The 10,950-nt window shown below is 35.8% G+C and overlaps 1 long non-coding RNA gene across 1 annotated transcript in view; it reads right to left on the bottom strand.

Annotated features, from left to right (window-relative positions):
- LOC111742363 overlaps positions 1–8,944 on the bottom strand; it is a 28,230-nt gene extending 19,286 nt beyond the window's left edge. Inside the window, exons 1-2 of the long non-coding RNA XR_002781284.1 lie at positions 8,882–8,944; positions 1,816–2,032 (exon numbers count right to left, since the gene is read on the bottom strand). This is a non-coding gene — a long non-coding RNA (uncharacterized LOC111742363). The remainder of the gene's footprint in view (positions 1–1,815; positions 2,033–8,881) is intronic.
- Between the last annotated feature and the right edge of the window lie 2,006 nt (positions 8,945–10,950).

Genomic DNA, 10,950 nt, shown 5'->3' with positions numbered 1-10,950 from the left:
TGATCATTTCACTGATTTCCTCTATTGTTTTTGTTTTCTATTTTATTGACTTCTGCTCTAATGCATTTTTTAAATTCACCTTACTTTGAGTTTAATTTGCTCTTCTTTTCCTAGTTTCTTAACATGGAAAATGGAATTGATAACTTAAGATCTTTCTTCTTTTCTAATAGTAATTTAGTTCTAAAAGTTTTCTCCTAAGGGTACAATTTTCATGTTATCCTATGCATTTTTGTAATGTTTTTATTTTCATTTCTTTCAAAATACTTTCTCATTTCTTTTATTTTGATCCATCTGTTATTTAGATTACAAATATTTGAGGATTTTCCAGTGATCTTTCCATCGACTTCTAGTTTAATTCAATTGTAGTTGAAGAACAAACTTTATATGAACTAAATCTTTTAAAATTTATCTAGAATTATTTTATGGGCCAGGATATTGTCTATGTTGGTTTGTGTTCATGTGCAGCTTAAATATTCTATGATGGTCAAGCAGACTAATTTTATGGATTAGTGTTCAAATCACATATATCCTTAGTGCTTTTTTCTGTCTTGATGAATGTCTTCTCGATAAATTATAGATTTATCATTCTATTCTGAAATCTATTTATCTAATATTAATATAGCCATTCTTTTAATATTAATATTAATAGTAACATGGTAGATATTTTTCATTATTTTATTGTGTCTTTTAATATTAACATGGTAGATATTTTTCATTATTTTACTGTGACTCTATTTGTGTCTTTGCATTTGAAGTGTGATTCTTGTAGGCCACATGTAATTGGGTCAACATCAGCATGTCCAAAAGCAAATTCTATTTTATCCATTCTGAAAAATCTCTGTTTGAATTTAGACCATTACATTTAATGTGATCACTAATATGGTCTAGTCAAAATTTGCCATTTTTCTATTTGTTTCAATTGTCCCATCAGTTTTTTTCCCTTTCTCCTTTTTCTGCCTTTTTTTAAGTGAATATTTTTTATTATTTAATTTGATCTGCTTTGTTAGTTTATTAGCTATAACTCTTTTGTTAGTTTCATGGTTACTTTAGGGCTAATAATATACTTCTTAATACAGCCTATTTTCAAGTGATATAGTGTAAAAACCTAAAAATAACATACTTCTATTTCTCCTCTTTCAACCTTTTTACTATTACTATCACACAGTTTAATTTTGTTTGTTATAACCCTATACTACATAGTTATTATTTTTGATTAAACGGTCAATTGTCTTTTAACAATACTTTTTAAAATCTTATATATTTACCTATGTAGCATCTCTAGTGCTCTTCATTTCCTTGCTTAGATCCATCTTTCTAACTATTATCATCTTCCTTCAAGTGGAAGGACTATTCTTACTATTTTTTGTAGTGTAAGTCCACTGGTAATGAATTCTTTCAGCTTTTGTACATCTGAAAAAAAACGGTATCAAACTTCCATATTTCAAAGATAGTTTGCCAGGTTCAGAATTCCAGGCAGTCAGTTGTCTTTCAGTACCCTAAAGATGTTGCTCCACCGTCTTATCACTTGCGTTGTTTTTGGTAAGAAATCTACCATCCCTGTTACTCCATCTTGGCTAGAAGTGAAAGTCTCTATTCTTGCTAGTTTTGTTCATGAAAATGTCTACAAGTAAAACAAATTAAGGTTTAAAAGAGGATAGAATAAAATAAAAAGATATAAAAAAGAAAGACTCCTTGAAAGAGTCTTCTATTTCCAGTTCATTCTTTCCTATACTTTCTCAAACCCACTCCAATCTTTGGTCCCCATTCATGTTCTTCGATTACTTCCAATGCACAATTCTCAGTCATTTTACTCACCCCCAGAGTTTGTGACACAGTTTATCACTCCTTCCATCTTGAAACACTTTTTTTTCTTTCACATCCAGGACACCACACACACTCTTCTGGTTTTGCTGCTACATGCATCTCTTTTGTTGGATCCTCTTCCTTTTTTCAACCTCTAAAATTTGGAGTATTCCACAATCAGTCTTCAGGACTCTTCTCTGTTTATACTCCTTCCTTCATTCATTTCATTCTGTCCCAAGACAGTGAATACCATCTATATACTCATTTATATTTCAGCTCTGAAATTTTCCAGCCTTACACATATATTTTTTTATTTGATATTTCCATAAAGATTTCTGATAGGCATTTTAAGCTTAGCATGTACAAAAGCAAATTTTGATTTTTACCCCGCTACTCTTCTCTCTTTCCTCAGGCTCCATCTCAGTAAATGGCAATAACCACCCTTAGTTTCTCTCTTTTGCTCATACCCAATATACAATCCATCTTCAAACCCAAGGAGTCATATCTTCAAAATCCAATCACTTCAAATTCTATAGCTAGCTAATACCCGGTTCCAAGCCAACATCATCCTTCACCTGGACTACTATAATAGTCTCTTAACTGGTTTCTCTGTGATATGTTCTCCACATATTGTAACACTATGGCTATAGTGTTACTTTTAAAACATAAGTAATTCTAGTTGGCTTTTTTTGCAGAAATTGATGAGGTGTTCCTAAAAGTCATACGGAATTTCAAGAGATTCTAAATATCTAAAACACTCTTGAAAAAGATCAAAGTTGGAAGACTCGGACTTCCCAATTTCAAAACATACTACAAAGCTTGAGTTTTCTCAGACAGGAGGATAAACATATAGCTTAACAGAACAGAATAAGAATCTAGTAATAACCCAACATATCAATACTCATTCGGTTTTTCAGCAATAATGCTAAGATAATTCAATAGGGGAAATAATCTTTTTAACAAATGGTACTGAAACATCTGGATATCCACATGCAAAAGAATGTATTTGGACCCTACCTCATGTGATTAATAAAAAGTAATCAAAATGGATCAAAGATCCAAATATTAGAGCTAAAACTATAAAACTCTTAGAAGGAAACATAGATGTAAATCTTCACATTCTTAGGTTAGGCAATGGCTTCTTAGCTGGGATACCAAAAGCACAAGCAATCAAAGAAAAAATAAATTGTACTTAATCAAAATTAAAAACTTTTGTGCGTCATAAATATTATCAAGGCAGTGATAAGACAGACAACCTACAGAATGGAAGAAAAAAATCTGCAGATCACATATCTGATAAGGGTTTAGTATTGAGAGTATGTAAAAAACTCTTACAATTCAATAATGAAAAGACATAATCCAATTTAAAAATGGGCAAAGCATTGGAATAGACATTTCTGCAAAGAAGATATACAAATGACCAATAAGCATATAAAAAGATGCTCAACTTCATTAGCTATTAGGGAAATGCAAATCAAAATCACAATGAGATAGCACTTAACACGAACTCCTAGATGGCTATAATCAAAAGACAAAAAAATAATAAGTGTTGGTGAGAATATAGAGAAATTAGAACCCTCATACATTGCTGGTACAGTTGCTATGAAAAACAATCTGGCAGTTCCTCAAAAGGTTAAGCATGGCTTTACCACATATTTTAGCAATTTTACCCCTAGCTACTACCTATCCACCCAGGAGAAATGAAAACATATATCCACACAAAAACTTATACACATAGCAGCTATATTCATAATAGCTCAAAAGTAGAAACAACCCAAATATCCATCAATAGAGGAATGGATAAACAAAATATGTTATATCCACATAATAGAATATCATTCAAACTAAATAACTATATTCTGTCAAGAAAGCAATTAAGAGACTTCATTTTACAATGTATTTATACAGAATTTAGGTTTCATAGTTATATGTCAATTATGCCTCAATAAAAGGCTTTACAAGTCCTCAAAAAAAGAAAAAGAATATTATTCAGCTATAAAAAGGAATGATGTACTGACACATGCTAAACATGAATGAACCTTAAAAATATTATGCTAAGTGAAAGAAGCCAGAAACAAAAGGCCAAATATTGTATGATTCTATTTATATGAAATGTCCAGAATTTATAAATCCATAAAGACCAGAAATAAATTAGGGGATTCAGGACCTGGGGGAAGGGAATGGGGAGTGAATGCTAATGGGTACTCCTAAGAGGTTTCTTTTGGGGGTAATGAAATGTACTAGAATTAATTATGGTGAAGGCTGCACAATCGTGTGAATATATGAAAATCACTGAATTGTACATTTTAAATTTTACGATATATAAAATATACCTCAACAACAACAAAAATAAAATATAAGCCAGATCTTGTTACTCTTGTGCATACTCTTGTGCAAGCCCCAATGACTTCCCATCGCACTTAAAATCCAAAGTCTTTCCTTAGCCTACAAGACTGCACATAATCTGGCCCTTGGTTTCCTCTGCAATGTCTTCACCCTTCACTCTTCCCACCTCTCATGTGCACCAGCCACTCTGCCCACTCCAGCCTCAGGGCCTTTGGACTTGCTATGTTCTTCCTTGGAATGTTCTCCCCCAAGATCTTTGGGTGGCTCACTTCCTCACTTGATTCTGGTACCTGTTCACAGTCTCTCTCCTGTCCAATCAATCTAAATAGTACCATCATTTTCTAGCCATTTACCTGACATTACTTTCCTCCCTAGCACTTAACATTACCCATCTTTATATAATTTGTCCATTTGTTTACTGTCTCTCATTAGAATGTAAACTTCATGAGGAAAAGAACTTTTCTTGTGTCTTGTTCACTGTTGTATTCCTATACATATTTTCTATGCCTGACACCTAATAGATGTGCAGTATTTAGTTATTAAGTTAAATAATGAAGAGGATAATAGGCATAGTGGGGTAAAAAATATTTTAAATAAAAAATGTCTTAACTGCTTCTTCTTTTTAAGGGAGCATGGCATAATTCATATCCGTTAGAAAATAAGGCTCACATTCACTTAAAATGGATGCTAGAGAAGAGTTTCAAAACCTCCAACATTTCAAACCCTCTGTCAATGCTAAGGGGTGGAAGACCCTTAGAGAGCAGGACACATTAATACAACTTTGGATATGCAAAGGTATATCCATAGCTGAGATGGGTGCGTAAAGCTAAATTGTTCTGTATGCTAAAGAGTAAAAATTTAATTTCCTTGTAGAATCTGAAGGAAAAGAGGTCCAAGAAATGAAAACTGGGGCTCCACATGATTTGGAAAGATAAGGGGAACCACACAGGGAAGAGGCAAGAGTTGGAGAAAAAGATGTCTGGTAAGAATCTGGCATGATAAAGCAAAGGGTTCCTCCACGAAGGCTGAGATAGCAAATTGGATGAGAACAAGAACTCATAGCCAGAGTGTCCCTAGAAAGTGGCACAAATCTTAGGAACTCAATCCCAATTTTACTCAAAAAGTGACCACAACTGTCATCTCAGGTATAAAAAGAGCAATGTATAAATAGAATCGAAATTATCCTCTTTTCCATCTTTTAAGAAAGAGATGGAAATAGATGATCAAGGTCTCCCTCCTCATCCTTGAAAAAAGTCAGAATCTGAAGTAAATGGCACCCCCTGGGGTTGGTGCAGTAAAAGGTCTGAGACTGTGAAATAAGGTTAATAACAAAGGGTAAGGTTTCTATCTCTGCCAGATGCTTTAATTATCAGAAAGGACATAGATTTGGATATCCCATCCCTAAAACAAAACAAAGTCAAGTGTGCATTCTTACTCAATTTTATCTTAGGCTATTCCTATTAAGAGATTTAGCAAGATATTCTAAAACTTTGGACAGGTCATCAATTAGTCTCGATTTGACACTGAATTAAACTGACATCAATTACCCTTAATTTGAAAATAATAAATTTGAAAGTAATGCTTTCTTTATTATGAACATGTCTAAAACAAAATACACAGGAAAGCAAGGAATAATTTAGTTTATATCAGTATTTTTTCCACTTGGGAAACAGAGCACAGAACATGATCTTTTTATGACCCATCCCTAATATTTAGACAAATTATCTTTTAATCTTGAAGGGAAGTCATGGTGACCACTGTTCTCCACTACAGTTCAGCCATCTTGAATTGAATGACAGACACACACACACAAAATGTTACTCCAAATTCCACAGTCATCTCTAGGTTAAAGAAATGGCCTTGGGTGAAAAAAAGAACTGCTGAAAGAATCTATCATTCCTAAACATAGCTCTCCCTTCTATTTATTTCTCAAAACAACAGAGCAAAGCAGAAATCAAGAAGCAAGTGTCTATTTTTTTCACAATCTGCCCACACCTTAAATAAACATGAAACATTACAACTAGCTATAGTCAGATACTACAGGAAGCAGAAAGACCAGAAGAAAAACCTCAAATATCCGGCCTTCATCTTTCTTCAACATGAAATCTACTTTGCTTTGTGATTATAAATGTTTCTGCACAAGAAGTTAAAATCAGATATGATGTCATGTAATAACCAGGTCCACGCTTTTTAAAAATTAGTATTTTTCTGATATACACATAACGCACATTTCAGAAAAATTATTGTTTTTCAGAGGGGACCCAAACTAGAAATTCCACTTGCATCGATATGCAAGCAAGAAGACATGTATAAGTGTCAATTTGAGTGTATACTCCTTTGGATCTTTAAAAAAAAAAAAAAATGCTTGCTATGTGTATGTGGTAATAATTATGGTGGAGTTGAGTCAGGGTATTTATAAAGCTTTTGAAATCTAACATCTCTCTTGTCCAAAGCAAGAATCGCAGAAAACAAAAGAATACGGGTGAGCAGAACATCGGCAGCAAAGAGTGTACATTTTCTCTCATGTGTCAGTAGGATGCAAATGAATGGGGCTTCTGACCTAGAACCAACTAGCCTTGCACTTGAAAATGGCAGCTTGGGCCAAACTGAAGGGTTTGGTGTCAAGTGATCTATTTTCTGAGCTGAATATGCTAAAAAATTTTCATTTTCTTTTGAAACAAAATTAAAGGACCCTGACCTAGAGTGAGCTATGTCCCTGACTCTCTGTAGAGCCCAAACTTGTGTACAGTAATCCCCCGCTTATCTGCAGGGTATACGTTCCAAGAACCCTAGTGATGCCTGAACCCAAGGATAGTACTATACCCTATATAACTATGTTTCTTCCCTACACATACACACCTATGATAAAGTTTAATTTATATATTAGGCACAATAAGATTAACATAGAACAATATACTAAAAGTCATATGAATGTAGTCTCTCTCTCTCTCAAGATATCTTATTGTCCTGTACTCATTCTTCTTCTTCTAATGATGTGAGATGATACAATGCCTTATTAAATCAAGAACTTTCACCTTTTCACGTCGAGGAAGCACTCTACAGTTTCTCTTTGGCATACCTGAATGGCCAGCATCACTTCTCTTATGTTTGGGGACCATTATTAAGTAAAATAAGGGTGACCTGAACACAAGCTGTGAGATACCAGAGCAGTTGATCTGATAAACTGACTAGACAGCTACTCAGTGACTAATGGGCTGGCAACATCCACAGCGTGGAGACGCTGGACAATGAGATGAGTCACATCCCAGCAGAACAGAGCAGGACGGCACAAGAGTTCAACATGCTACTCGGAACGCTTAGACTTAGGTGATAGTAGATAACCTGTCCAAAGTCACATAGCTAAGGAGGTAAAGGGAATGCACACGCAAATCTGTTTATGTTGCTTCTTCACAACTTCTTCCACCTCATAGATTATCGAATTCTGAAATTCCTCCCCTAAAATCTGCTATCCTTATACCCTTCTCCTACCTATCTCCTACTAAGGCTAGTAATATCTCCAGAAGAAGCCCTCAACCCATTCAACAAGTATTCACTGGGTGCCACCTTAATACTTCATTCAATCATTCGCAAAGAATTATTGAGAGCCTACTCTGTGTTACTTACTGTTCTAGGTGCTGTGGATACATCAATAAATGACAGACAAAATCTCTGGCCTGTGGAGATTACATTCTACAAGGGGCAGAAAGACAATAAACATAATAAGAAACAGAATGATGCTTCAAAGATAAATGCTACAGGAAAAATAAGAGAAGGTAGATGGGACTGTAAGGCTGTGTGTGTGGAGGATTGCTATCTTAATGCTATGAAAACATAATATTTGAGCAAAGACTTTCTAAGATGCGATGGTCAGTTTTACGTGTCAATTTGGCTAGGCTATAGTACCCAATTATTTAATCAAACACTAATCTAGGTAAACTAACCTGTATGCGATTAAAGAGAATAAATAGCAGAACTGTCTCAAGCCACCATTCCACCGTTCTCAACAATAATACATTTTTTGAAAAAGTAATTTACGGTTACCCCAAATTGCTGAACCTCCCATCCACTTTGACTCTTCAACCCAATATACTCTGACATTTCCCTCACTCCTGAAATGGAACGGTTTGCTTTTGGTGGGGTATGAGGTGGGGATTGTAGTTTCCCATGAATTACATATACAAGGTTGTCATATTATGTATAGTAAGGGTGTCAGTCAAACAGTGAATTAGGCAACTTCTCATATCCCCTTTAATATAGGCATTCCTCCAGTGTTGTGTCCTGAGAACACATGAACAATTACGAGTTGAAAGATCATAAAACTGGGATCCCAGGCCCAACTAAAACAAAGTAGAAAACGGTAAGGACAATCGTTCAAGGAATCACACGAGTTTCCAGGGTAAAACTGACTTGCAGCCTCTTCTGCAGTCTTCTAATTACCCACTAAGAACCTGTGGGGAAAAAATGAAAGAGAAAAAAAAAAACACCACTCCAATAAAATAAAACCCAGAATGTCAACCTATCTCACACCCTGGGAGGGATGTCTGACAACTTCAAGGACAAGCCATGAACCACTGGTGCTGGGCCTGCCTGAAGCGAGGCCCAATGACTTCTCTCCCGGTTCAGAAAAGCAAACTTTGTGTACACCAGAACACTAAGCAGCCATATATTTTCCGCGGACCTGTTGCTTTTTTGTGACAGAAAAAAAATAAGCCGGCACGCAAACCCCGCCCACCTTAAACTTTCCCAAGAGTCGCGGAGCCACTGATACCCAGGAAACGCCACGGCAGGAAGTAGGGCTGCGAGGGCGGCAGCACGGTGCATCCTGGGACTTGTAGTCCGCGCTCAGAATGCGCAGGCGCAGATGTGAAGGCGGGAGCAGAGCCCTACCGGGATTGTGGTTTCTTCTGAATTATACTAATTGTATTAAGAGTGTCAGTAGTCAGATGGTGCCGTTAGGAGACTTCTCATTTCTGACAGCAAGGGTGCTTTCAGTGAATGCCTGTGGGACAAGGAACCTTGGTTTGGAACTGCGTTTCGTCCTTTTTTCATGAGATGGTTGAATTAGCCCCCAAGTGGAGAGTGGGCGAAGGACAAGCCACATGATCTGTCGGCAAACAGGACTATGGCCCATAGTATCTGAAGTTTCAAATCCTCGGATTCAAGCAGCTGTGGAACAAAAACAGTGTCTTCACATTGTATCGCTATGCAAGCAAGAAGAAATGTATAAGCGGTTTTCCAGCTGTGGATCAAAAATACTGTTTTGAAAAAGTCAAAAGTTACATGTGGATTTTCAACTGCACTGGGAGTAGGTGTATACTGTTGTAATTGTTGTTTTATGATTAGTTGTTGTAATTCTTATTGTTTTTAATTTATAAATTAAACTTTATCATAGGTTTGTATGTACAGGAAAAAATAGTGTATATAGGATTCGGTACTATCTATGATTTTAGGCATTCATGGGGGGAGAGTCTTGGGACATAACACCCATGGAGAAGGGGGTACTACTCTATAGTAGTAAAATAATTTATTTCAGATTTAAAAGATGTTTAGATAATGGTGTATTACTCTATATATTCCTGGGTTTCCGTAATACTTTGTATTAGTTCTATATTTAAATTTTTTTTAATTTTATTACACTACTTTTAATTTTTTTTTATGTATGCCAAGAACTAAGCAACAGTATAGAGAGCACTATATTTCTAACGAAGTCTGCCTAATGCTGCTTTAAACTTTTAGCTATTATGGCAGCAAACATAGAATATTATGCCTTTTGTACTCTGTACTCAGTACATGTATACATTAAATTTGTAGACCACAGAAAGCCTCTGGTCTTTTCCTCTTGCATGGCTTCACATTAAAAACTAGCTTTTCTACTTTTATTTACTTTCATCATTTCTAGTTATTTAGACTAGATCTTTTTCTTTGCCCATTGACATCTAAACCAGTTTATTCTTCTCATTTTTTTCATGCATTGACTTGCATGTTGCTGTCATACATAACATTTTTAGGGATCAGGTTAATTGATTCCTAAATAAACCTGGCCTGTGGAGCTTACATTCTACAAGGGGCAGAAAGACAATAAACATAATAAGAAACTGCAGATACTATGGGCTATAGTCCTGTTTGCCAACAGATCATGTGGCTTGTCCTTCGCCCAGGCTCCACTTGGGGGCTAATTCAACCATCTCAGATCTACAGCTGAAAAAAGGACGAAACACACAGTTCCAAACCAAGGTTCCTTGTCCCACAGGCATTCACTGAAAGCACCCTTGCTGTCAGAAATGAGAAGTCTCCTAACGGCACCATCTGACTACTGACACCCTTAGTACAGTTAAGTGTAATTCAAAAGAAACCACAATCCCCATGGGGCTCTGCTCCTGGGCGCCCCACCTTCACACCTGTGCCTGCGCATTATGAGCGCGGACTACAAGTGAGATATAATTTACACATAGTAAACCTCACCCGTTTTATTGTACAGTTTTATAAGTTTTGAAAAACACATGTAGTGATGTAACAACCACCATAATGAAGGAGAGAACAGATTCATCTCCCACAAAAATATTCTCTCCTGCTCCTTAGTAGAAAACCGCTCCAACCTGATACCCTGTCAAGGCCTCGTATTCTTTTCTTTCTTTTTTTTTAAATAAATTTTATTAACTTAATAAGGGTCACATGGTTAATAAAATTATATAGGTTTCAAGTGTATCATTGTATAATACATCATCTGTATATTGAGTTGTGTATTCACCACTTAAAATCAGGTCTCCTTTCGTCACCGCATATTTTACCCCCTTTACCCTC

Source organism: Pteropus vampyrus, unplaced genomic scaffold (assembly GCF_000151845.1).
Source record: "Pteropus vampyrus isolate Shadow unplaced genomic scaffold, Pvam_2.0 Scaffold92, whole genome shotgun sequence".
Lineage (NCBI taxonomy): Eukaryota > Metazoa > Chordata > Mammalia > Chiroptera > Pteropodidae > Pteropus > Pteropus vampyrus.
Note: the sequence above shows the minus strand (reverse complement) of the source record. Positions and strands in the feature narration are given on the sequence as shown.